The 25,453-nt window shown below is 39.8% G+C and overlaps 1 protein-coding gene across 2 annotated transcripts in view; it reads right to left on the bottom strand.

Annotated features, from left to right (window-relative positions):
* LOC308092413 (pleckstrin homology domain-containing family A member 5-like) overlaps window positions 1-25,453 on the bottom strand; it is a 150,709-nt gene that overhangs the window by 80,017 nt on the left and 45,239 nt on the right. Inside the window, exon 1 of one of the 2 annotated variants that reach the window (XM_080438288.1) lies at window positions 2,768-2,932. The exons of the other annotated variant lie outside the window; for it this stretch is intronic. The gene's annotated coding sequence lies outside the window, so the exon portion shown is untranslated. Of the gene's footprint in view, window positions 1-2,767; window positions 2,933-25,453 lie in introns of those variants that run through there. 2 annotated transcript variants of the gene reach the window in all.

Below are 25,453 nucleotides of genomic sequence, written 5' to 3'. Positions count from 1 at the left end.
AAGCAGAGGTTTGCATTAAAAACCCCAAACAGCTTGAATTATTATCGTTGATATCATGTATATATATGCGTGTGTGTGTGTGTGTGTGTGTGTGTGTGTGTGTGTGTGTGTGTGTGTGTGTGTGTGTGTGTGTGTGTGTGTGTGTATAGATACAGTAGCAGGTGGAATATCCAAAACCATTCTTTTATATTATTGTAAGAGATTTATTTTAAATAGTGAAAATAGCCAATCTACAAGCTCACAACACGTCGCAACGTGGTGTGAGCTTGTAGATCGGCTATAATTTTCACTACTTTTTGTGCGACACTCCTGTATAAAAGAAGCAGGACATAATTGTTATGGGGAAACAAAAAACTAAAACAAAATCACAAAAAGTCCAAATATGGACGTAGGAGGAATTCTGCGTGACAGAGACGTTATTCAAAGTTCTACATCAAACAAGGCGAGCCAGAAAGTCTAACAGTAGTTTTCACCCAGCAGGTATTGACATTCCTCTGTTTGAAGAGTCACTTCAAACAAACAAAATATCCATAACTTGTTTTGCCAATGGTGGGAGAAGTACTCACGTTTTACTTAAGTAAAAGTATCAATAATGCAATGTAGATAGACTCCGTTACAAGTGGAAGTACCGTATTCAAAACGTGCTTGAGTAAAAGTACAACAGTATTGGCATCAAAATATACTTAAAGTACCAAAAGTAAAAGTACTCATTGTGCAGAATGTCCCATTTCACAAGTTCCAAATGTGTCAAAAATATTTGGAAAATAGCAGATTGTGAGCTTGTAGATCTGCTATTTTCAAATGGCTGAAGGGGGCTGAAGAGGTCAGTGTGTTTTGTAATAATAATCTAAATCTACAAAGTAAAGAGTAACTAAAGTTTTCAAATAATTGTAGTGGATTTGTATTTGTACTTGCCTCTGCGATGTAGTGGAGTAGAAGTAAAAGTATTGACAATTGGAAATACTCAAATAAAGTAAAAAATACCTCCAAGTCTTACTTAAGCACAGTACTTGAGTAAATGTACTTTCCACCACTGTTTTTTGCATAATTGTCATAAAGATTTCCACGTTCAAAAATGTTTTCAAACATTAAAAAATAAAAATAATAGTGGAAATAAAGCATGTTTATTTCCACTATGCATGTTTGTAATTCATATAATATATTATGTAAGTTATTTGTCATATCTGCCCTTGTGTTTACGAAGCCTAAAAGCCACTTTTTTAATGTTTATTCATAATGTTGAACGACAAAAACACAATTAAGTCATTAATCGCAATTATTTATGTGGCAATTAATGGTCAAGTAAAGTTTCATAATGGAACAACAATAACACTGTATCTCAGTGTCTCAGTTACTACAACACAATCAGATGATATTAAATTGTCTTCTGTTATGACATCTGATGTATCATAACATATTCATGTTGACATCATTCTCTCTCTCTGTGTCTCTCCCCCTCTCTCTCTAAGCACAACACACACACACACACACAAACACACACACACACACACACACACAGAGAGAGAGTTGAAGAGAGAAATACAACCTTTTCAACTTACACACATTAAATTACTACTCCCACACACACACACTGAAAGCAATGTTCAAACTACACACACACACACACACACACACACACACACACACACACACACACACACCATGTGCTCTACGATGTATTGTTGACAGTGACGTGCCGTTACGTTACTTCTACCTCATTACATTCATTCACTGATCAGCTTTTAGAAGAATTAAAGCCTGAAAGTACCGAAAATTTTAAATATACTCCAGTCTCCAGTGAAGTAAAAAACTAAAATTGTACTTAAGTAAATGTACTTGGTTACTTTACGCCACTGCTTTTTTTTACACGGTTTACACCAAATGTCTTAGCCAAAAAAAATAGCTCCAATCGGAACCGGTTCCAAATGGGGCTACAAACAATCTGATCTACAAGCTCACAACGCGTCGCTTTGCCACTGTGAGCTTGTAGTTCTGCTATTTTTTTGAGGGAGAGAGACGAGAGGGAAGCCAACAACTACAATAACGTTACACACACAATCAGTAGCTCCGAGATGAGGTTCCACAGCGTGGGCGGACGGCAGAGTGCGACACCGGCAAACGGTGGCCAATATCGTTGATTCTTACCTTTTTCCGCACATGGTATCTAAAAAGTAAACGTCAGCCCCTCTTCTCTCAGATGTTTGACATGTTAGCGGTCAAGATAATTCAACAGACGGGTTAAAACAAGCGTTTAAATTGCTTTTTAAGTCAGCCCGCGGCCAGTCAACGCCCGTCCGCAGGCGTCAGCACCGCTCCCGTTAAGGTTGTATTGGGAAAACATGGCCATGGGCTGACTAAAAAGTCGATTTAAAACGCTTGTTTCAACCCGTCGGTTAAAATTTCTCGACCGCTAACATGTCAAACATCCGAGAGAAAGGGGGCTGACCTTCACTTTTCGGATACGACGTGCGGAAAAGGGTTAAGAATCGACAATATTGGCCCACCTTTCGCCCGGTGTCGTACGCTGCGGGACCGGGACCTCACCAGCGGAGGGAGAGGTTCCAAAACGGGGCTACTTTTCCCGTTTACTAGCCCTGAAACATGACTGTCATACCAACGTCATGTGAACCATGGCTACCCGTTTACATAAAATGTCTTTGCCAAAAAAATAGACGATCTACAAGCTCACAACGCAGATCTACTATTGTTGGACTATAATAACGTCTCTCTCACACACACACAAAATCAGCAGCATGCTGCTACTTACAGATGGAACGCTTCCACAAAAAAAAACAGATGTCCAAAAATCTCCCAAAGAAAAAATCTCCAAAAACGTCCAGCAGGGAAAGATTAATGGCAATAAAAGCGATTGATTAATAAAACAAAACGATCAAAGTAAAGAGTGTGGTCTGTATTATCCAGATGTTTGTATATAAATAATAGTCCAGATGTGTTGTCAGGGCAGGGCACAGCAGCAATCTCTCTCTCTCTTTAACGTTCCAGACACTGGTACCTATAATTTATACCTTAGGTCCCATGGGCCGGAGGGACGGGCCGCAACGCGATTGGTCGGGACGCCGTCGCGGTTGCTTAGAGACAGCCACACGCAGGCTCTGTTTGTTGTCACCCCCATAGCCCGGGAGGAGGGACCACAGGCAGCCACGCTGTTGATTTGTTTTGCATTACTATTAAGCAGTGGTGTAAAGTAACTACGAACATTTACTCAAGTACTGTACTTATTACTTAAGTACAATTTTGAGGTACTTTTACTTTACTGGAGTAGTCCAATTGTCTGTACTTTTACTTCTACTCCACTACATCTCAGACAGACGCAAATGTTGTACTTTAACTCCACTACAAATATTTGAAAACTTTAGTTACAAGTTACTTTGCAGGTATACATTATAAAACATATATTAACCACTTTGCCCCTATTTTATGTCTAGGCTATTTGAAAATAGCCAATCTACAAGCTCACAACATCGCAACGCGTTGTGAGCTTGTAGATCAGCTATTTTCAAAAATGTTAGTACTTTTACTTTTGGTACTTTAAGTACATTTTGATACCAATACTTTTGTACTTTTACTAAGTACATTTTTAATTCCGGACTTTTACTTAAGTTGTAACAGCTTACTTCTACATTGCAGTATTGATACTTTTACGTAAGTAAAAAAATTTAGTACTTTTTCCACCACTGCTATTAAAGCTGATTAAAATAAAAAATATATAAATAAACAACAGTAAATATCCATAACATTCTCTCAGATTGTAGACATTTGAGATATCGAATATATTATGTACTATTGTTATTTAATAGAGGCGTACTAAAGAAAGCAATAAACATACTTTTAAAAGGTTTGGGGGGTACATTTTCATAAGATCTATCTGTAGACCTCAACTCACTTGAGGAGGTGGATTTATGGTGGATTTATGTTTACGTATATTTACGTTTTTTGTTTGTTTTCTTTGCTTGTTTTAAAGGTGACACAATGTATGCATTTTACATCATTATTACTAGTTTAGTTAATGTTTTCTTGTTATTTGTAAAAAACCAAATCATCATGACCAAATGTGTTTTTAATGTCCTGGTAGGTAAGGCCGGTAGCGTAGCATTGGACAGTGTTATTCAATAATCTTATTTATGGAAGAACAGGATCTAAGACACTTGTGGTATTGTTGTTATTTTTTATCTAAATATCCACAGGTTGACAAACTACTACTTATATTGTGTAAATATCCATAGACATTACTTCTTGGCCTTAAGGTAACTCCAGACCAATCCTAGTCGGCCCGATTTTGGGCCGACTTGGCGTCGGGAAGCGTCGTCCAGTCGGTTAGGGGTCCGTCGGGACCTTTTCGGCCGACCCAGAGCCGACCGAACATGTTCAGCTTTTTAGCCGACTGGTAGAGCAGTGGCAGTGACAACAGAGGGCTGTCGGTGTTGCCAGATTATGTGAGAGAAACAAGCGACCATGTCTATGAAAACCTACATTCACTGTTTCTCGTTGTTGCTCCCAGAGAGAGAGAGATTGATTGATTTGACCTACTTTTGCGCTGTGGTGATGTAATTTATTGGGAGCAGGTGTGTAAATTAGTTTTCAAAAATGTTGTGTACACGTCAGCAGTGGTGGAAAAAGTACTCAAATGTTTTACTTGAGTAAAAGTATTGTAGTGAACCTGCACTATGAGTGACGTTGACAATGACGCGTGTCAATCACAGGCTGATGGCACGCACCTGATGGTGACTGACAGACGCTGATCAATCACGGCTGGACATGATTGTGTTGAGGGTGACGGGGGACTATAAAAGTGTGAACTCAGGAGAGACAAGTTGTGTCTGGAGAGCGGAGCTTGTTCAAGTTTAAGGGCGAAGCCAGCTGAGCTTCTGTCTTGCACTCACTGTGGGGGGTGGCTGCTGCTCGCATGCCGGTTAGGGCTGCCGGCAGTGAAGATAGATAGGAGGGCGAGGGACAGGTTGCTGCGCTAGGCAGGGCGAGATATTAGTATAGCAGGGACGAAATAGGAGTGCTTCATCCCGCTCTCCAGTTGTGCGAGTGGTCTCCTAAAGTCAACGGAGGCTGCTCACGGCGTTGGACGGGCAGACGCAACTCACACAAAACTGTCAATCAAAGTCTGCTGAACCAGCGCCAAAGCCTAGACCCGTTGGGGGTCTCCTATCCTTGGAAAGTTAAGTAGTAGTTTTAGAGTTTAGTACAATTGTATGATTATGTCTATGTGTTCATGAATTTATGCTCGAGCTGTTTTAATTAGGACTATAGTTTATATTGGATCATTTAATTGTAATGAGATTTGGTTACCTATCGTCTTTTATTGTTTCTACTTTAGTTTAGTTAAATAAAGTATCCTGTTTATGTCCCTTGGAAGTTCTGCCTCTGTTATTAATGCTTACAGTAGAAATATTCTGTGGGCGGGCTCTTTACATTTCTCATACCTGAGACAAGGCTTATTACAGTATCAATGCGCGATTTTCCTGTCAATAAGTTTTTTTTAGACACCATAGTAGAGGCCCTAGGAGGGGTCCACGCGTACCCTCTTATTTATTTTTCTAGTTTAGATTTTTGGCATCCATAGGACCTCTAATATAGGGATTTTGATGATCCCAAGAAAAAAAGCGGTCCAAAGTGTGTTTTTTTTCAATGTTTTATTACCCCTATGAGACCTGCAGGATTGCTGGCTGAAATGCCAGCGAGACTGTCTTTCGAAGACTGTGGCACGCTCAAATTTAGACGTAGCCCAAAGATAGAGATACCATTTGATTCTAGACAACCTCAGGTTTCCAATGGGACCAACCTTGTCATGCTACCTTGTAGGTAAGGGGGCTAAATACCTAATGATTCAAAGTTAGACAACATTTTGTCGAGGGAAAAACGGCCATCACTATTTTCCAAATGGTCCCCTGAGCTGTCACCTTGATATAAGTGCATTTAAATGGGTTACATGTATAACTACAAGCCTCCCCTGTACATAAATGCCACATTTATGCCAATCTCATGCAGTTTTGGGCAAGAATCATGCCGTTTATTGCATGCAGTACAAATATGTAATTTCCGCCTATTGTAAAAAGGAGACCACTTTACTGTATCTATAGCTGTATGAGACCACTGTACTGTATCTATAGCTGTATGAGACCACTGTACTGTATCTATAGCTGTATGAGACCACTGTACTGTATCTATAGCTGTATGAGACCACTGTACTGTATCTATAGCTGTATGAGACCACTGTACTGTATCTATAGCTGTATGAGACCACTGTACTGTATCTATAGCTGTATGAGACTGCTGTATCTATAGCTGTATAAGACCACTGTACTGCATCTATAGCTGTATGAGACCACTGTACTGCATCTATAGCTGAATGAGACCACTGTACTGTATCTATAGCTGTATGAGACCACTGTACTGTATCTATAGCTGCATGCATGAGACCACTGTACTGTATCTAGACCACTGTACTGCATCTCTTTCTATATGAGACCACTGCATCTATAGCTGCATGAGATCATGTACTGCATCTTGACCACTGTACTGCATCTATAGATCACTGTACTGAATCTATAAACCACTGTACTGCATCTATATACCACTGTACTGTATATATAGACCACTGCACTGTATCTATAGCTGTATGAGACCACTGTACTACATCTATAGACTACCTACTGTATCTATAGAATGCTGTACTGTATCTATAGACCACTCTAGTGCATCTGTAGACCCCTGTCGTGGTATGTAGACCATTGTAGTGCATTTGTAGCCCACTCTATTGCATCTGTAGACCACTCTAGTGCATCTGTAGACCACTCCAGTGCCTCTCTAGCCCACTCTAGTGCACCTGTAGACCACTCTATTGCATCTGTAGACCACTCTAGTGCCTCTCTAGCCCACTCCTAGTGCCTCTCTAGCCCACTCTAGTGTATCTGTAGACCACTGGCGTGATCTGTAGACCACTGCAGTGCATCTGTAGACCACTCTACTGCACCTGTAGACCACTCTAGTGCACCTGTAGACTACTCTAGTGCATCTGTAGACCACTCTAGTGCCTCTCTAGCCCACTCTAGTGCCTCTCTAGCCCACTCTAGTGCATCTGTAGACCACTCCAGTGCCTCTCTAGCCCACTCTAGTGCACCTGTAGACCACTCTATTGCATCTGTAGACCACTCTAGTGCATCTGTAGACCACTCTAGTGCATCTGTAGACCACTCTATTGCATCTGTAGACCACTCTAGTGCATCTGTAGCCCACTGTAGTGCATCTGTAGCCCACTCTAGTGCACCTGTAGACCCCTCTAGTGCTTCTATAGACACATCTGTGGATCCCCCCCCCCCCATTGAGTTGTGTTGAGTTGAGATGCAGTATAGTGGTCTATAGATACAGTACAGTGGTCAATGTATGTGGTCTATAGATGGAGTACAGTAATCTATATATGCAGTACAGTGGTTTAGATTCAGTATAGTGGGATATAGATGCAGACAGTGGTCTCATGCAGCTATAGGTGCAGTACAGTGGTCTCATACAGCTATAGGTGCAGTACAGTGGTCTCATACAGCTATAGGTGCAGTACAGTGGTCTCATGCAGCTATAGATACAGTACAGTGGTCTCATACAGCTATAGATGCAGTACAGTGGTCTCATGCAGCTATAGATACAGTACAGTGGTCTCATGCAGCTATAGATACAGTACAGTGGTCTCATACAGCTATAGATGCAGTACAGTGGTCTCATACAGCTATAGATACAGTACAGTGGTCTCATACAGTAATAGATACAGTACAGTGGTCTCATACAGCTATAGATACAGTACAGTGGTCTCATGCAGCTATAGATACAGTAAAGTGGTCTCCTTTTTACAATAGGCGGAAATTACATATTTGTACTGCATGCAATAAACGGCATGATTCTTGCCCAAAACTGCATGAGATTGGCATAAATGTGGCATTTATGTACAGGGGAGGCTTGTAGTTATACATGTAACCCATTTAAATTCACTTATATCAAGGTGACAGCTCAGGGGACCATTTGGAAAATAGTGATGGCCGTTTTTCCCTCGACAAAATGTTGTCTAACTTTGAATCATTAGGTATTTAGCCCCCTTACCTACAAGGTAGCATGACAAGGTTGGTCCCATTGGAAACCTGAGGTTGTCTAGAATCAAATGATATCTCTATCTTTGGGCTACGTCTAAATTTGAGCGTGCCACAGTCTTCGAAAGACAGTCTCGCTGGCATTTCAGCCAGCAATCCTGCAGGTCTCATAGGGGTAATAAAACATTGAAAAAAACACACTTTGGACCACTTTTTTTCTTGGGATCATCTAAATCCCTATACTAGAGGTCTTATGGATGCCAAAAATCTAAACTAGAAAAAAATATAAGAGGGTACGCGTGGACCCCTCCTAGGGCCTCTACTACCAGTCCCCTGTTCATTTGTCAACATTGATCTAAATGGGAAGTTTATTTCAGCAGCTAGAATGTGACAGTTTTAGTCAGTTTTTTGGTGTGCAACACAACCCTAGTTTAAGTGAATTGCTTTCACCTGCTGCTGCTGTGCGGAGTGTGTGCTACAGGGCATATCTCCGCCAAGCCAGGGTGACCTACCCAGGCTCATGAAATTCATATTCAGGCATAGTAGCCAATTAGAATGAAATCTGCAAAAACTGACTCATATACTGATACAGAACCATATATTGGCTATATATTATGGCTGTCGGTGGAAATCTTGTATGTTCCTTTTTTATTATTATTTAAAAACAATTTAAAATCGTGAAAATAGCCAATCTACAAGCTGTAATTATTAATAATTAAGAAATACTATATTTTAAAGAGTGAAAAATCAACTAAAGTCATTATTAGTGCAAGTTCATTCACATTTCATTTGAATGAAAATAACTTGTGGGTAAAATACATTCTGTGAATCTAATGTGATTAATGTGACCCCTACTTCAGTCAGTGAAGTCCAGGGCTGAATGTGACATATTGAGACCTATATAACTAAATATTGGTCATTTGCCAACACATTATTTTGTGAAATAAATGGGTTATACTTCACAGATAGTTATACTATTCTTATAATATATTAAAATACAATCATCCTTAACCTTCAAGTTAAATGCATTATTTCCGTGGACTTAAAAATCATTTTTGGACTTAAAAATATTTATTATTTTTTTGGATGGCCTTCCTGCCCTGGCATTTGGCCTTTGTGCCCTCCAAAAAATTACAACACCAAAGGCCAAGTGGCCTTGCCCCTAAAATGACGAAAGTCCAGGCTTGACCGAAGTCCTGACGTCACTCGTTCATCCCCAGGTTTGCGGAAGTAATTTCTCTATGGAGAATAACATTGGGTCATCTTAGAATCGTCTCATATAAGAATTGTGGTCCAAAATTAAACACAGCGTGTCGGCGTTATTGTCAGGGAGGAGGTTCTGTATCGTTTATGATAGTCAGTCACTTATATTTGATACAGTCTGTTTCTGGCGAAAATGTAACTAATTCGGCGGAAGTAACATTAGCGTTTTCTCACCGTCAGTTGATGCTTCATATCCATAAGAGTCAACCCGCCGGGGTCATGTGTTTATTTTTGGAACACAGTTCTTATTTGACGCGATATTCAATACGTCTATGGGATTCAGAACGGGGGTGGAAAACTGCAAACCAGGTAGACAAACAAAGGATGTGTAAATGACGTCAGACTTCGGCGGTCTATAGATGTACTCTGAGTCTGTTACAAGTAAAAGTCCGGAATTCAACATTTACTTGAGTAAAAGTACTAAAGTATTGGTATAAAAATGTACTTAAAGTACCAAAAGTAAAAGTACAAAAATGTTTGAAAATAGCAGATCTACAAGCTCAGAACGCGTGCATCGCAACACGTTGTGAGCTTGTAGATCTGCTATTTTCAAATAGCTTATAGGTATAAAATAGGGCTAAAGTGGTTAATGTATGTTTCATAATGATTTATATCTGCAAAGTAACTAGTAACTAAACATTTCAAATAATTGTTGTGGAGTACAAGTATAGACAATTGGAAATACTCCAGTAAAGTAAAAGTACCTCAAAATTGTACTTAAGTACAGTACTTGAGTAAATGTACTAGTTACTTTACACCACTGCACGTCAGTGAAGAAAAAAACGCTGGGAACATCCCTATGTACAAGTGGCTTTGCAGGGAAACAAGCCCAAAGTCGCTTATAATAAGCAGACCTGGCAACGCTGGCAGGCTAAAAGTCAAATTAGCACATGAATGGCCAGTCGGCTGACAGACTTAAATGCCAACTTTTGCCAACCGAATACCAGTCTGTTGCAGTCTGTTGCAGTCTGGAATAGTCTGGACGAGTCTGTTTGGTCTGGAGTTACCTTTACACCTACAACTCATCTAACCCCTGCTCACTTTGCTAGGGTGGGATGGCTCAGGGTAGAGGACAGAGTACAGCAACTTGCAATGGGCCTGGTCTACAAGATTTAAGACAACATTAAGATACCCATGTACCTGTAAAGTACTTCAAAAACGTAAATAAAGTCCACAATCACAACACCAGAGGTAGCTCCACTGATCACGTCCAACCCAAATTTGGCACAAACAAGGGGTTGAATTCGTTCTCCTGCTATGCCAGCAAAGTGTGGAATGCCCTAACAAAAGTAGTGAAGGGGTGTAAAGGAGGCTGCAATTCAAAACTGCCCCCTGTAAAAGTAATTTTCCTTACCTTTAAAATGTTTATGATGTTATGCCTAGTAGTGTTTATCTGTCTGTCATTTAATGTCTCCATGAATTGAGTACAAAAGGACTCCATTTGAAACAAGCCATTGCGGCTTTTCTGGGCTTTTTCAATCCTATTTAGTTGACCTTGTATTGTGAACTGTACTTCCATGTGCTTTTTTTCTGCAAACTTCTAAATAAAGTATTCAATCAGTATCCCATGGCCTGGAGGGTGGCTAATCCGCCATGTCCCTGCGGGCCATGGGATGATGTGATGTGACGTCATTGTCTCTCTGAACCGTCCAATGAGATGAATGAGATTGATTGTAAAACTAATCCACCCTGCAGCTTTGCTTTGGGTCTGTACATTTCACGAGAAAAAATATATATGTCTTTCCAAGAATGACTAATGAGTAACGTACTGCATGTATCTACCGCATAGGTCTTCAACAGGGGTTCCGGGACCCCTAGGGGGTCCTCAGAGTTACAACAGGGGGGGCCGCCAAATCTTTGTGTAATGGAAAGTTGTAGTTTTTTACACTAACCACTTGGACTCTAGCATTCCTATTCTGAGGGGAACATGAGCTGAAAATAGCAGATCTACAAGCTCATAATGCCTCGCGCTGCGAGACATTGTGAGCTTGTAGATCGGCTATTTTCAGCAAAGAGGTTTGGTGTAGAGGGGAAAAAAGAACAGACCAAGTGCAAAGCCAAAGTATAATTTACTGAGTATTGAGGGTTTAAGTGGTTTCAAATTCTGTAAATACACATTAACATGAATCCTACATATTAATAGAAAAATCCATGTAAAAAAAACTAACAACAATCAAAACTAAACAAAAAACATGAATTGACACAACACGACGCTGTCAAACAAGTCAAAGCTATCTAAATCTATTTTGGAATCTAATTTGTATATAACATGCAGTGGGGGTCCCTGTTTCCTCTCTCTCTCAGCTTTGCCTTGGCCTGAAAAACGCACGTAGAGGTGTTTCCTCCCGGGTCCAAGTAACTTGGTGACGCCCCCAACGTCGGAGGCGCACTGTGGCGGGCTTGAGCAACGAGAGGCACCGCCGAGCAAGCCGTTAGGCGAGCGAGTCGCTGTGCCTAACGTTGCGAAGGCCGCTAAAGCCGACTCAGCGCTGTTCGAGTTATGTACCGATACAGTACAGAATTGTAAATTACAGGCTTTTTACTTGTAACAAAGTATTTATGGTATTGATACGTTTACTTTATATCATTTGAGTACTTCTTCCACCACTGGCCTTCACAACGTTGTGGAGGTGGTGGTACTCATGTTTAACATAAGTAAAAGTATAGAGCAAATAATGAAAGTTGGTATACTGTAGCTCCCTTTTACAACTTTAGTTTGGAACCACCAAAGTGGGCTCAGCTACTCAGGTGGTAGAAAGCTTGCTATAAAGAAACGTTTTTTGGGTGTCTGGCTGCCTTTTATTAATCCATTCAATACGGGAACGCATCTGTGTCATTTTAGATCTCTTTTGGCTATTCAAAAATAGCAGATATACAAGCTCATAGCGTGCCGCGCTATGAGCTTGTAGATCTGCTATTTGTGCAAATCTTTGGGTATATATTTTTTCAAGCAAACATTTGTAACTTAAATCTTTGCTTCTGGGGGATTCTACAAATGTCTTCTAAATCCTAACAGTTTTTTGAAAAACATATGTTTCTATATCAGTGGTGCTCAAACATTTTCATGTCAAGGACCCCCAAAATGATATGTATTTGGCCGCGGACCCCCACCTCAAAATATGTTGTTCCAGGGATCCCCCAGAACCAAAGATTTGAGTTACAAATGTTCCCTTTAATATATATATATATATATATATATATATATATATATATATATATATATATATATATATATATATATATATATATATATATATATATATATATATATATATATATATATATATATATATATATTCAAAAACACAGGTCAGGGGTATGGCATCAGAATAGCCACACCAGGGGCCACGTGTGGTGTGGCCCCCCAGGGGTGAACATTGCTCTGATCAGGACAATATAGAACTAGATTTGAAGGCCTTCAAATCTAGTGATATAAACTAGAACAGGTGGCCAGTGACTTTGACCAGTTTCACTTTCAAAACCTTTGCATCACGCATGTCACACAAACAGAATGCGATGCGTTTTGTTGATAGAACAAGTTTTTTCATATAGAGTCCCATCCACAAATACACCTTTTAAAGGGATATTTCACTTTCAAAACAATTTTGGGTCATTTTTCCATCTACTCAGGCTTTTGTGAGCCCCACAGACAGTTTTTAAGTTGCTTGATTCAGTATTTAGATATTTGATATTCATTTATATCAGACACTCCCCCTTCCTATACAAACCCATTGTAACTTCAAACTCCATTTTTAACATGTCCTCCTAATACTTGAGGGGCAATGTTTTTTTCGATTATTGTTTTCATTTAATTTATTTAAATGTTTTTTTTTTTTTTTTTTCAGAAAAAAATATAAAAAATAAATGAAAAAAGTAATTGAAAAATCTCACAAAAGCTTGAGTAGACGATAAAATGATGATGATTTTTTTATGAAATTTAACTTTAACTTGCACAATCCACATTATCAACACCATTGGTGTTGTGTGCCACATTCTGTTTGTGTGACATGCAAAGGTTTTGAAAGTGAAACTGGTCAAAGTCACTGGCCACCTACTGTAACTAGTACCTAAACCCGTCAAGATTAAAAAAATAAAAAAATAGAGAAGTAAAACCTACATTCTGAGATGTAGTGGAGTAGAAGTATAAAGTGGAAATCACCCAAGTAAAGTAAAAGTAAAAGTGCAAATACAGTACTTCCCAGCAGTGCATTGTGGTTAAACGTGTGTCATTCGGGTCAGAGGTCACAGTTGGAGGAGCAGCAGACTGCTTGTGTCTTTAACATCCAGGAAGCTTTTGAAGACGCAGGACATTTGCATGAATGGAGAGCGTGTGGGGGGTTTGAGGGGGGTTGTGCATATTAATGAGGGCCAGCGTGCAGTGGTGGGGGGCCGCTGGCTCTATTCAGGGACATGACAGGCTGGACAATGACCCCTAGCTGAGGGCCCCCCTGATACAGGGGGGCCAAACCAGCTCCTCCCAACAATTCAATTCAAAAGGAGCTTTTTATTGGCATGAGAAGACACAAGTTTGCATTGCCAAAGCGAGCGTCAAAAAAATACAAATAAAACAGTGGTTTTACAGTCACTTGGTATAGAGCTTTTGGGACAAATAGCAGTAATGCTTTCAAAAGTATATATATATATATATATATATATATATATATATATATTCAAAAAACTATACAAAAGCAGCAGTTTTCAAAATGTGTTTTAAGGCAGTTGCTTTACAATTAGTTCTATGCAGTACAGCAATACGCATTCAATCCTGACCAGGCTGAGGGGTCAATGTTGTCAGATTTTGCAAAAAAAAACTGGTCTATAAAAACAAGTCCAAAAGAAGCAACTAGGTCGCATGATCACACAGACGCATGATCACACAAACACACTTGCACACGCACGCACGCACGCACACACACAGACACACACACACACACGGTCCCCAGCTAAACTATTTAAGATAACATCAAAATCAGTTTCTTCCACGTGAACCCTATTATATATAGGATATTTGAAAACATGCGATCTGCAAGTTCACAACGTGTTGCGATGTGAACTGCTATTTCCCCCCCAAAAAAATATATTGTTGCTGTCCGGCAGAAACCAGTTAACTCCATTTTTTTGCGTTTTCATTTTTTTCCATAAATCAGTGCTATTGAACACCCTTTACGCAGAGATATATGTACTGAAAGAAAATGTGAATTACACAAATATTGTATGGGGGTCCCTGGCAAAAAATATTTTCAATATTGTACAGAAAGACAAACCCAAAGTTGCTTATAATAAGCAGACTTGGCAACACTGATATGGGGACCTCAATGCAGGAGGAAGAAGTGTGCAGCTTCTCCTTATAAACTGCAAGAAGTATAACTGAGATCTTGTTGAATTTTCAAACATGTAGTAGTGAAAATAGCAGATCTACAAGCGTGTAGATCTGCTATTTCTTTGGGCTATACGACCAAGTATCAAATACCAAGGCTCAAGTGGTTTTACTGGGTTCACAACCCCTTCAGTAATATGTAAACTGACCACTCATCTATAAATAATATATCATCTCTGTCGGGTGGAAACCCCATATGTCCAAAACTGTTACTAGTCAGGATTCAAATTCAAAAACAGCAAAAGTAGCAGATCTGCAAGCTTGGAACGCGGCGCTCATCTGCTATTTTTGACGCTGTAGTATGATCAAGTGGGGCGTTCATTTACGAAAAAACACAAAAATCTAGACTATGGAGTTAAGAGGTTTCTGTCCGACAGCAACGATACGATGAAACCATTACAGGGTGGGAGTGGGGGCGTGCAGTAACACACTCCATCCTCCGGGGACAGCCCACCTCACCCACAGAGGGGGAGGGGCCATCGTTTGATGTGATATCTATGTCTCATCGCTGTCAGATGCAATCCACGGTGGCCGACGCCCACCTTAGACCCAAGAGGTCAGAGGTCGAGTCAAAGCTGTTCCAACCATCTGCACATGGGGGCTGTGTTTTCATCAGTGGTGGAAAGTAACTAAGTACATTTACTCAAGTACTAAGTATAATGTTGAAGTACTTTTACTTTACTTGAGTATGTCCACTTTTCAATACTTCTACTCCACTACATCTCAGAGGCAAATATTGTACGTTTTACTCCACTACAATTACAATTACAGTCACAAGTTACTTTGCAAATTTAGATGATTATAACAAAACATGCATTAACCAATTAAGCCCCGTTTTATATTTTGTCTATTTGAAAATATAGCAGATCTACAAGCGATGCGACGCATTGTGAGCTTGTAGATTGGCTATATTTTCGAAAGAACGACGCGCTGTGAGCTTGTAGATCAGCTGTTTTGGAAAGATTGATAACATTGAAAATTGAAAATGAAAACATTTGTGAAATGGGATACACTGCATGATTAGTACTGTAAGTATATTTTGAAGTCAATGCTTTTGTACTTTTACTCAAGACAAATTTTAAATGCAAGACTTGTTTTTACATACAGTATTTCTAGATTGTGGTATTGATATTTTTACTTAAGTATAAATATCTGAGTACTTCTTCCCGTGCTGATAACAGTTGTGGACCATCTGCACATTGGGTTGTGTTTCTATCAGGGGAATAAATAAATAAACGTGTTTCTTATCCAACACTGACCGAGCAACATGATGAGACAAAAGCCTTTCTGTTCTGAAACGCATTCCTAACAGAGCCAAACCCTAAAAAGAATTATAATTGTATTAAGACAATAAGACAACGGTCTGCATGTGTGTAGAGGCGCGCACACACACACACACACACACACACACACACACACACACACACACACACACACATGTCTCACTGTACCATTTGCTCTTTACATTTCTGACTAATTAAGTATTCAATCAATCAACAACAAAAAAATAAAAAAAAAATGCGTTGTGATCTTGCCTAAAGATCAGATTTAATATCAGTGTGGACAGTAGGTCCTAAAGATCAGATTTAACCCATTAAGAGCGGATGTCTTTGGCTATTCAAAAATAGCAGATACACAAGCTTGTTTTTTTGGGGGAAAAAAATGTTTTTGCACACAGATTTGCACACATGTTCACGCTTGTATGGCAAAAATAGCCAAAGAAATCTAATCTGAAACCTTACAAACATGTGTTAGTGTAAACAGGGCGTTGTGAGAGCAATGAGGCCGAGGTCGGGGGTGGTCCCAACAGAACAGAACAGACAGGAGGGGGATGGAAAACCCCCCCTCTGTTAGATGTTAGATGCTGGACTAGGAGACATCATCTAACAGGAAGAATTATTTTAACAGGTTGGGACACGCCAAGGTCACAAACCAAGGTCACGCAAAACACTCCCCTTTCGTGAGAGTGTGCTGTCTGCAAACACACAAGTAAGTGTGTGTGTGTGTGTGTGTGTGTGTGTGTGTGTGTGTGTGTGTGTGTGTGTGTGTGTGTGTGTGTGTGTGTGTGTGTGTGTGTGTGTGTGTGTGAGAGAGAAAACTTACAGCCGCCACATCAGGGCCCTAGAGCATTTCCACATACACTGCCTTCAGCACATCCTGGGAATTACCTGGCGTGATCCTACTTGATGTCAATTATTTGTACGAGCTCTTGTTTTATTGTTTATTGTTTATTTGATACACTTATTGGTTTTAGCTCTTGCTCATTTGACTTTTCTATTTGTCTCATCTGTTTAAGAAAGTAGCTGATATAATGCACTTTTACCTTAGCACTAGTATACTCTTTTGTTTTAGAAGAGAATGCACTTAATACTTCTGGCCATTAGTAGTTTCATTCCCTACCTATGTTGAATGCACTTATTGTAAGTTGTTTTGGATAAAAGTGTCTGCTAAATGACCATAATGTAATGTAATATAATGTAATGTAATGTAATGTGATCGTGTGGCTCACTCTGAAGTACTCTCAAAAGACCAACTGCAGGAGTATTGAGGCTACAATTACTCAGCACCAGCTGCGATGGCTGGGCCATGTACAGTAGTAAGGATGCCCTCCAACCGCCTGCCTCGCTGAGTGCTTTAGGGCCCAGCTACACTATGGTCGACGCTCTGCTGGAGGGCAGAAGAAGCGCTACAAAGACCAGCTGAAGACTGCGTTAAGGAAATGCAAAATCAGACCCTGAGGCCCTGGAGGATGCTGCTGACCGTTAACACCTGTCCTCAGCTGTTTCCCGGGATGGGACCCAAATGCTGGAGGAAGGAAAGGACAGCCAGGAGACAGGAGAGGAGACTCAGGAGGAACACACCTACGGTTGCCGTTGCCACTACCAGTGGTGTCATGGGGGCCACACGGAGTAGGACGGCGTGTGGTCGGTACATTTCTCACGCGAAAGGTATACGGCACGGTACAGAGCACGGAATCCAGATTATTCTTTGCTATTTTTTAATTGGAATCCTGAAAAGTAACATTTTTATTTAATTTCAAATGTATTTAGTTATTCTTATGTTAACTAATTGTTTACAAATACATTGTACATAAAAAAGACAAAATAATTTAAATACTAGTCATTAAGCTACTAATATAGACTGAAGTAATTGAAACAGGTCATGTTTGCATGTTTGGAATTGTAACAGCTGAAATCAATAATATATCAGTAATCTGATATTAACCTGCATTAAGTGAAGGTAGCAACACAGCATCTTGGCTTCAATAGGGCTGCTGCCAGTATCCTATCTGCACGCAGCAATGCCTCAGCCACCGTCGAAGAAGCGAAAGATACTCGTTCAAAGCAAACTTCTAGTTTCAGCTCTATATTTCATGGCATTCCTTGAATTTGTATTAGTTTTAAAAAGACTAAAACTAAGCTAAAAAACTTTTTTGAAATTACAAGCACATAAAGCACTTGATATAATATATAGAAAACTTTAAATCAAATTGTGTTATGTACCACAGATGTGTTAATCTTAACTCTCTCAGTGCCACGCCCCGACATATCCCGAGTTTTTCCCGAGTACCCTCAGTGCCAGCACGAGAAATCCCGAGTTTTTACTTTTGACTGTGGTCGCGCTATTCTGTATATTTTTCATGATCACTTTCGCTTCCTGACTACATCAGACTCACCCGGAGCCGGATGTAAAAAAAAATAATTCATTTCCGGGTCACGTTGTTTTTCTCCGGTGATTTTCGGCCAGAATAGGGAAAGTCACGGTTTTTCACACGGTATAAAAAGCGAACGGAGAGGTCCACGTCTACTCTCTTTGGTCTGGGTGACGATCAGTCATCGTAGTCGTGTATTGCATCGTAATTTAGCCCGATCAACGATTATCGAAAATGTCAACATCCGGTTCTGACCGGATATGACGTGAGCCTGTTTGGGAGGGGGCGAGTGAGCCAGCGAGATCATCAATGTGTCGATTTGTTGCTCTCTACTGGTAGAACTGTATTATGGTTTTAAAACCCCAATCAGATCATTTATTTGAATGAAAAATTACAAAATTTAAAAATTAAAAAAACGCAAATTCCTGGCAGTTTGGGAGTACTTTATGAAAATACTCTTGGCACTGAAAGAGTTAACTTCAATATCAACGTCAAATTCAACAAATTACTTTTGTTTGAAATCAAATGAAACATAACTATAACTCATAACTAAACTAACTATCTAATAATGTGTCAGCCTGGGCCAACCACAAAAATGTTTAGAACGTCGGCGGAATTTATGCTAGTGGAATGTCGGTGGAATCTGCTAGTGCGCCTCATGTCAAGAATGTGTGGTTTGGTCGGTTGTGAGGTGGGGGGGGGGGGGGTCTATTTACTGCTCAGTGATCTAATCCTGTGTAGAGCACGCCTACTGTATCCGGTAATTTGCACACACACACAAATAGTCACGCACAAAGGTAGTTGTCGTATCCGGTCTAAACCTTTAAAGTGAATTGATCCCAGGCATTGGGATCAATTCATTGTTGCGCACGCATGCACACCACAGACATTGACGCGGCGGCTCGCCGCGAGTGAACAAAACCTCTGTGTGGAGTAAATAAACACCAAAGACAGCACGGAATACGTTGACACAATCACACTGGAACGATTTAGAAGCACTTTATAAGAAGACTAACAATTACTGTAAAATGATTTAACGTTAGTACATGTGTTTTCATGGGCTTTTGACAGCAGTTACTTGCTTTCCCCTCTTCTTCCCGGTACGGCACTGAATATTTTAACGCGATGCCGTACCGGCCCGTTTTTTTCCCGCAAAATAGTGGATATAGACGATTATATGCGTGCATGCGCGCGCTGGTGCGTGAACCATGATTGAGCGGCATATGGAGAATTTTAACCTACCGTCATACAACAGTTAAGGCTAAAATTAAACGCCTGACGCCTCATTCACACTTTCCGGACTTCAAACGGTGGGGCTGTATGTATGAATGAAACTTATTGACTCAGTAGGATCTGACCTGCAACAGACTTGGTTTACAATGCCAGTTCCCCTTGAGTTAAAGGGATATTTCACTTACAAACATGTTTGGGGTCATTTTAACACCCTTTGTGAGCACCCCAGACAGTTTTTAAGTTGCTTTATTCAGTATTTAGATATTTGATATTAATTTTACCCTTCCTATATAAACCTATTGTAACTTCAAACTCCATTTCAATAGATTCATTGAAAACACCCGTCCTTGGTTCTGGTGACTGATATTATGGGGGGCCGTGTTTTTTTATTATTTTTTTTCAAATATTGATTGAAACCTTTATTTATGATCGAAAAGAGCATTGAGGTTCACCCTCATTTGGAATGCTGTCGAGATTACAGAACAAGATTACACACACAAGAGAAATCAACAATACATTCTACAATTCAACAATACAACCTATAAAAACACAACACACAACAAGATAACAGAAAACGTGTAAATTAAAAACAATCACATATTGAGGTAGGGAGATTTAACACATTGTGTGCCAGAAGTTTATTAAAATACTGTACGTTCAGTGCCTGCAAATCTTCCATCCACTTACGTTGATACGTTCCGTGCTGTAGAAGCCCCGACGCGGAAGTGCATGTAAACAAAGCGTACGTGCGAGACGGCGGAGGGTCCCGACTAACGGCTGGAACAATAATATTTCCAACGCGATCCTCCATTGCAGAGTGATCGCCGATCGAAAGCGGCTCACTTCCACCACGTTAAAAATAAATGGAGATATTACGCTTTTAGTCAAGGAGTTAACATTGGAGAGGCCGACCGGAAGGATTTTTGACATGGATCCACATCCGGCCTCTCCTTCTCAGAGACTCCTTGGATGATCCCAAAGTTTCGTTAGAGCGCCCCACGTGGGCCCCACGTATACAAAAAAAATTGGGCCAAAAACGGTCCGGACCGTTTATGGCACTCCCCGCATGGATTCTCAAAAACGGTCCGGACCGTTTTTGGCACACAATGTGTTAAGAGTAAGTTATTAAATTGTCCATAGGAAATTGGGGCGTAATTTTTTTGCTCGAGTTGTAAGGTATTCCATGAAATAGGAGCATCAAAGCAGAAAGCAGTTTTCCCAAGTTCAGACTGCACTGATGGAACCTCGAGTGTAAGCCAGTCGCTTGAGCGGGTCTGGCGAGTGCTTTTTTTCCACTCTAACAACAATGTAAGATAAACTGGTACCAGTGTCTAGTTCTCCTCTCGGAGAGGGAAGACCAAGATACAAAAATATATATTTTTCAATATGAAATATCTACGGTAAATACCGAATCAAGCAACTTGAAAACACGTGAAGGCTTCATGGGATTTGACTAACGTCACTGTGAGAATGATTCTATACAGTGTGTTTCACATGATAGACTGAAACCAGAGACAGATGACAGTGACTCACTGGTTCTGCTTCTGATTTCTACTGTCATCATCATCCACACACACACACACACACACACACACACACACACACACACACACACACACACACACACACACACACACACACACACACACACACACACACACACACACACACACACACACACACACACACACACACACACAATAGTGGGCCTGTCGCCACTTGTAGTTATTAAGTCACTGTCAATACAGAACAAATCCATATTAGACCATGATGCTACACAAACAGTGGTGGACAGTAACTAAATACATTTACTTGAGCACTGTACTGTAAGTACATATTTTTAAGTATTTGATGTCTTTTGATATCTAAGTTGATGACTTTCATTCCACTACATTTCAAATATAAATATTGTACTTTTGACTCCACAACATTTCTAGGATTTCTCTTTGGACCTAAAATTAACAAGAATACTGAATTAACCACTTAAGACCCATTTCAAATTATAGTGAAAATAGCTCACAACGGCTCTAACAAGCTCTCAACATTTTTGAAAATGTACTTTCAATTTGTACTTTTGAATACTTGACCCTACATTGGAAGTGGCCACTGCAAATTTGCAGACCGCCTTCAATAGGTTTCAACGGGCTCTAATTGACCTCAAGGTTGTTTTAAACTCTAATAAAAGAAAATGCATGGTTTTTACTAGGTCTCCAGATTTAAATCCCTTTACTGGTATTTATACTCTGAAAGGTGAACTAATTGAGCTGGTCACTTCTTATAAGTACCTGGGCATTTGGCTAGATGCCAAGCTCTCATTTAAGGTTCATATCGAGAACCTAATAAAAAAACTAAGAGGACAAATAGGTTTCCTTTATAGAAACAGGTCATGTTTTTATTTTTCCAGCAGAAAGACTATAATTCAATCTGTAATCAGGTCTGTTTTTGACAATGGGGATATATTGTATATGCATGCTTCACTCTCCACACTGAAGCCTCTTCATGCAGTCTACCACAGTGCCCTGCGTTTTATTACTGGCGATGATTATCTCACCCATCACTGTATTTTATATGATAAAGTTGGTTGGCCATCTCTCACAGTACGTAGAGAGCAACATTGTATTTTATTTATTTATAAGGCCCTGTGTGGAAAACTTCCTTTGTACCTATCCTCGCTTCTGAAACCTAAAGTTACAGGTCATTCAACACGTTCACAAACCCACATTAGATATACCAGTCCTCGTAAGAGCAGTGAACAAGGAAAGACTGCTTTCATGTATTATGCTCCACACAAATGGAACAAACTTCAGGATACTCTGAAACTGGTGCGATTGGTCTCAATTGAGACATTTAGGGTGCTTCTCGAGGACACACTACATAGTGATTGTACCTGCTTCATGTAACTCTATGCTTATTTGCATCTGTGACACTGTAATATGACTCAAATGTTTGTTATTGTTTTTCATTATGTATGTATTGTATTTTATATGCTGTCATCAGGGCGTCCTTGAAAAAGAGAGCTTGCTCTCAACGGGCTTCCCTGAATAAATAAAGGAAAAAGAAGAAAGAGTATTTACTTGAGTATACCTTGTCCACCACTGTACATACATAACACAACTGCTGTTATCAATCAAACGTATCAAAATAAAGATCGCATTTAAAACTAGTCTACTAGACTTGATAAAGGTCAAAAGGTCAACAGGGGACCGGCCTCATTCAGCCCCGCCCCCTGGCGTAGGAAACGGGCCAATCAATGAGGAAGTTAAAGCCGCTTCGCCTCAGGCTACCAGGAAGCTGAAATTAATCACCAACGATCTACAAACCCACTGTCCTGATGACCAGCACATCACCGGTCAGATCTACAAACCCACTGAGCAGATGAGACATTGAGGATCTATTTGTCTGACACATAATTGTTGCTGTCGGGCAGAAACCGTATCTCCATATTTCTATTTCGCTCTTAATCCAGAGCGATTTACAGTAAGCAAGGAAAACATAAGCAAGGTAATACATCAAATGTATAGAATTAGTAATCTAGGATCATAGGTAATCCAAGAACCTATTATCAGTCTAAACAGTATAATATACCAGCAGTGGTGTAAAGTAATTAAGTACATTTACTCAAGTACTGTACTGTAAGTAAAATGTTGAGGTAGTTTTACATTACTGGAGTGTTTCCAATTTCTAGTACTTTTACTTCTACTTAAACTTTAGTTACTAGTTGCTTTGCAGATATAAATTATGATATTATAAAACACTGCCAGGGTTTTTAATCATTTTTTTATAGAAAAAATGTGAATTATTTGTCAGTTTATTTTTGAACATTGAAGTGAATGGATTTTTTTTTGCATTTTTTATATCTCCTAATTCGTTGTGAATAACGAAAAAAAATATTATACTCAAATTAGAGAAACATTTTAGAAATTCAAAAACAAAATTTAAAAAAAAGGGGAGAATGGGGAGAATTCTCCCATTTGGCGGTAAACACCATTGACTGAAAAGGGGAGAATTCTCCCCTTTGGCGGTGAGTGTGTTAACCACTTCAGCCCTATTTAATACATAGGCTATTTGAACATAACCAATCTACAAGCTCACAACACGTCGCATCACGACGCGTTGTGAGCTTGTAGATCTGCTATTTTCAAATAGCGTGTAGATCTGCTATTTTCAAACATTTTTGTACTTTTACTTTGGGTACTTTAAGTATATTTTGATGCCAATACTTTTGTACTTTTACTCAAGGAACACTTTGAACACAGGCCTTTTACTTCTAACAGAGTATTTCTACATTGCAGTATTGATACTTTCTACTTAAGTAGAACATGTGAGTACTTTTTCCACCACTGTATACCAGGTCAACAAACGAACTTGGTATCTGTCTACATAACATGCTTTCTTCTAACTGACATTTTAGCCTTTGCATAAGCCTGCAAGGTCGTCAAGGCAAGTACTACAGGCTTAGGGTGGAGTCTGAAGAGGTGAGTCTTCAGATTACGGCAGAAGATTGGGAGTGAGTTTGCAGTTCTAACAGCTCCCAAACTGTTCTAAACAGTTTGGGAGCTGTTTAGAACAGCTGTTCTAAACCGACAGTTTGGGAGCCAGAAGGGAGAAGAGTCTGGGACGTGTGGAGAGTTGTCCTGGATGTTTTAGGGAAGGTTCTGACAGCTTAACCTGTGTTAGCTGATCTGAGTGAGCGGGAGGGGTTATAGGGTTGGATCAGGCTTTGATCCAACCATACAAGAGTAGTGAAAATAACAGATCTACAAGCTAGTAGCTTGTAGATCGGCTATTTTCACTACTTCAACCCATTTAGACCTGAGGCCGATTCTGAAAACGCCTTCTAAATCCTGACCTTTTTTCTGAAAAACTTCAAATATTTATTCAAAAATGACAACAAATGTATGTTGCTATATACTGTACATAGCAACAAGAACCCCAAAAGAGGTTCCCGTCCTGAATGGTATATATAGTTACAAATAGGGGTTCCCGCCCCAAAATGGGTTAAAATGATAAAATTACAGCCTTTCCCAGCTGAGGTCTAGTTAACATTTCCCCCAAGTGTTATATCTTTTTTAATCTAGCACTTCTCTTTGTATTTTTTTGTTTTTTTACTTAATTAAGTTGGTTCCTTTTCTTTTATGTAAAGCGACTTTGGGTACTTAGAAAAGTGCTATATAAAGCTATTATTATTACGTTTTCATAATAATAATAAAAAAGGTTTTGACACAACAGCAAAAATAAGTATTGCGTCTCTGATAAAAGCGCAGACTTCATCACTCTGTCAGATACAGCATTACTGAATCAAACAACAGGATGCTGAATGATTAGTTTGAATAATTGATACTGCTAACTGCTTCAGGTAAACACTATAAACCTCCCAGCAGCACTTAGGTGTACTATGAACACAGGAAACAACCAGCACAGTGAGTGTGATGATGTGAATTATGCAAGATGACATGAAGTCATATCCTGTTGTCTAGAACAACAATAAGAAGGCTAAGGCTCATTAATCACCATTAAAGTCATCAGCAAACTCAGCAGTTTGGAAACTATTACATTACATGTCCATACATCAGTGGAAAACCTGTCAAAACTACTTCTGTACACAGCCTTCTGTAGCATGATGGTGGTACACACCATAGAGGTATAATATAACTAGAGGGCGGATTGCCCCGCCCCCAGCTATCATTTCAATGAATGTGCTCAGTGCATAGGGCTCAGTGGCGTTTTGAAGCACCCGGAAACCTGCCGGAAGTAGAATTATTGGTTTGATTTTGACCACCCGTAGAGTTATGAGCATGCACACTAGTGTCCTTTTTGCGTTCT

The sequence above is a fragment of the Gymnoscopelus braueri genome (assembly GCF_963280865.1).
Source record: "Gymnoscopelus braueri genome assembly, chromosome: 9".
NCBI classification, from domain to species: domain Eukaryota; kingdom Metazoa; phylum Chordata; class Actinopteri; order Myctophiformes; family Myctophidae; genus Gymnoscopelus; species Gymnoscopelus braueri.
This window is presented reverse-complemented; position numbering and strand designations above follow the sequence as displayed.